Genomic DNA, 3,954 nt, shown 5'->3' with positions numbered 1-3,954 from the left:
TTGGTTCTTTTAATTTGTTTTATAGACAGGTTCTATTAACTTTTGTTAGTAGGTTGGTCTTAGACAGTGATCTTCCTTTCTCCACCTACCAGTTATCTGAGGTTGTAAATGTGCCCCCCATACTCTGCAAAAGTAAAGCCAATAAACCCCAGTAGTTTAAAATTGTTGTCCCTGTTATTTTATGTGAAGTGACATAAGAAGGGTATGTATGTTTTTGTGTCATCTAAGAAAGAGATTGGGTTGAAAATAGTTCAGTTGGGATTAAGTGGGACATATTTATATGCCTCATAGTGATTATATTAGTGTTGTAAGAATACAGTGCTGGTCAGGTGCCAATGGCTTATGCCTATAATCCTAGCTACTCAGCAAGGCTGAGACCTGAGGATTGCAGTTTGAAGCCAGCTGGGTCAGGAAAGTCCATAAGACTATTATTTCCAGTTAGCCAACAAAAAGCCAGAAGTAGATATGTGGCTCAAGTGGTACAGTGCTAGCCAGCCTTGAGCAAAAATGCTTAGGGACAGTACCCAGGCCCTGAGTTCAAGTCCCAAGACTTCCCTCCCTCCCCCCACAAAAAAATAACACATAGTGCTTCTAAGTAAGAATAGTGACTACAGTTACACCTTTAACTACCCACAGCACTGACTTAACTAGCATCATGATACAGAGTTTGATGTAGAAGCATAATATAAACATATTCCATTCATGTTTGCATCTTGTCTTATTGCTGTAGCTAGGCATTAATCTTGGCAGCAGAAGTATATAGACAATGGACTGGCAATAAGTTTTAAGTGTGTGGAAACAGAAAGTAGGGTATGAGAAAACCCTTCTAAGCAGAAGACATGTACATCTTTAAGCAAAGGACTTTTTTGGTAGTGGTGGTACTGGGGTTTAAACTTAGAGCCTCCTGCTTGCTCAGCTCACTTGCCTGGCTTGCGCGCTACCACTTGAGCCATACCTCCAGCCTGACATTTTTGGTCAATTTGAAGATGGAGTTTTATGGATCTTTCTGTCTGGGATGGTTTCAAGCTGCAATCCTCTGGATCTCAGGCTTTGGAGGATCTAGGATTGTAGGTGCCTATATTAAGCAGATGATTTCTCATCACTCCCAAGTTAGAATTGAACATTTTCTCTTACCACAAATCCATTTGATAAGGTGTCTTAAGCAGTTATAAATGTGATCTTCACTTATGGAATTTACACAAAATTGGAAGTAAATTACCAAACCTCTGTGTGTGCAGTGGGAACATGTGGTAGTGCAACAGACACAGGTACACCACATCTAGTGGTATGTCACATAGCTGACCACATGTCTGATCATAGGACAAAGCCTAATGATCCTAAACAGTAAGGCTCATAAAATAGCCTGCCAATGACAAACCTTCTACACATCTTCATTAGTGAGACAATGAGATAAGGTAAGAGCTAATTGCATAATTACAGATCACAATACAACCAGACAACAGTTTTAATGTATATTTGTAACTATTTATAATTTTACAGAATTATCCACCTAGGCATTTATACACAGAGACATAAATGCACAAACGTATAATGATAACTGGTTAATAAAATGATTGTTACTTAATTTTTAAATGGCAAATAATGAAGATGTATATTTTCCTGAATTTATGTGTTTATAGTATTGTTCAACAACTTCCAAGTTGTAATTTGCATGCTTCATTCCTCAGAAGTAAATACCCAATTTTATATTTTAAATGTTTATCTTAAGATATACCCAAACCCGTTCTAACACACACACACACACACACACACACACATACACACACACTCACTCACACACACGCAAATTGTATAATCTCAGTCTTACAAAGTGTAAATCTAACCTTGAACTAACCGGGAACTCATATAGGTCAACTTTATATCAAAGTTCACCTTCCATTTGTTTTTATTGTTGTTGTGTTTTCATATATCTTTGTTGTTTTTTTCATATTTCTTTTTGGTTGTTGTTGGTTTTCTCATATTTTTTTATTTATAAAGGTTATGTACAGAATGGTTACAGCTACATAAGTCAGATAAAGAGTCCATTTCTTTTTGGACAATGTTATCCCCTTCCTTGCTCTCTCCAAGTTTTTCCCTCCCATCCCCCACCCACAAGTTGAATAGTTCATTTTCAATGTAATGTCTCCTGTCACTGCTGCATTTGTTCACCTTTTATCCCACCATTTCTGTGCCCCCCATCTTTATTTTTTGTGCTTGTTAATCTTGCCTTTAGTAGCAGATGATTCACAGTGTGTTCATAGCAAGAGGCCAAAACTATGCTAAAAACACTGGGCTCAGATAGTGATTAGCAGGCAGTTGGAAGGGAAGAATGTTGTCCATTTGACCTTTTTTGATTTTTCTTCCCCTCTGTCTGGACCAGAGAATGTGTGGCTGAAAATATTCCAGAGTTACGGAGCACCCTAATGGTGTTTCTGATTGGTCTCTGCACTCTTGCAGTGTTGTTCCATTCTCCCCAGCATGTTCCCAGGCTGACTTTCCCACCCATGCTGGCTCCTGTCATGGTGACAGATGATACCTGGTGAAGGTCACCTGGCCCAAAGCTGTGTTTATCAGCAATAATTTGTCCTGTAGCAGAATTAGTCCTACACTGGGGGAAAGAAATGAATCAAGGCAACTTTTAGTATTAATGAAGCTTGTGTACACACTCATGTAATGCAAGCACAGTCCTGAGTTATGCCATTTTCACCAGCTAGTCCGTGGGGAAAATTCTCACACCATCAGCAGCAGCAGCAGCAGCAGCAGCAGCAGCATCTCTCTCTCTATATATACATATACATATATACATAATATGGGGTAAAACAAACTTCTCAAACCTTCACCTCAGGTGGATATATTCCCAAGTCTCCTTTTTTGCCACTCCAGTATGGTATTCTCCAGCAACTATTGTAGGTTGAAGTTAGTGACAGATCCCCCAGGGAGAAACTCAAACCCACTGAATGGGGCCCATGCTAGAACTGTTTTGATTCTGACACCACAGGGGTGGAAAGTATGAAGTCATGCAACAATCATATCACCCAGTGACTTGAGTCAACAGGAGGAAATGACAACAGTATTTTTCTCTAGAGGAAAATTCACAATGGATGTACAGCTTCCTGACTAATGTCAGTAGGACGCTGAATATCCTGCATCCAGAAAATTAAATAGTACCATATGAGGATACAGTGCTAGAGAGACAAAGGAGACAAAACATGGTAGCCACCTCTAGAGTTCACAATCCAATGTTACAAATAAATAAATTACCCCCAAGACAGCACATGTGGTAATTATCATGTCGAATGCTGTGGAGAGAGAGAGAGAGAAAGAGAGAGAGAGAGAATGTAAAGCAACAATTCAGTTGAAGATGCTTTTGTGAAAAGGAAGACAGCATTTTATTTTGTATAAGGATTGAGATTCCCCAGATAAGGAAGGGGATTATTCTGAGAAGCAACCACCACATGAAGGAAGGCATAGGAAAAGAGGCAATATATTGTAAGCTACATAACAAGCCTGAGCATGATGAAGGGGAAGGAGACATCCCAGAAGATGCTATTGAGAGGCCAGGCTGGGGCAACTTCCTCCAGAAGCTGGTGAAGGCATTTATTACAGGCCATGCATATGCTCCAGTCCATAAATTGGACAACTGACAATTCTATCTCCCATTTTAAAACTTAACAGAGTATGCGCCCCAGCTTTTCCCCAGTTTATTTCCAGAAATTATTCTGTAGAGCTCAACCTGATGAGCCTTTTTAGCTCTACCTGGCAATATTTCTTTACTGGAACACCTGAGAAAAATTGGCTGAAGCTTCAATTAAGCGAGGAAATTGAAGGCACAGGAAGGCAATTAGAGGTCAGCCCAGGTGAAGGAAGGTGGGTGGATTACTTCTCCAGACTGAGCTTCTGATTCAATGTTCGGTAATTAACTCCATAGAGTTTTAGCTTCTTTTCTTGTCCAAA

This window comes from Dipodomys ordii, unplaced genomic scaffold, assembly GCF_000151885.1.
Source record: "Dipodomys ordii isolate 6190 unplaced genomic scaffold, Dord_2.0 Scaffold99, whole genome shotgun sequence".
Lineage (NCBI taxonomy): Eukaryota > Metazoa > Chordata > Mammalia > Rodentia > Heteromyidae > Dipodomys > Dipodomys ordii.
The sequence above is the reverse complement of the archived record's forward strand: the minus strand, read 5'-3'. Positions refer to the sequence as shown.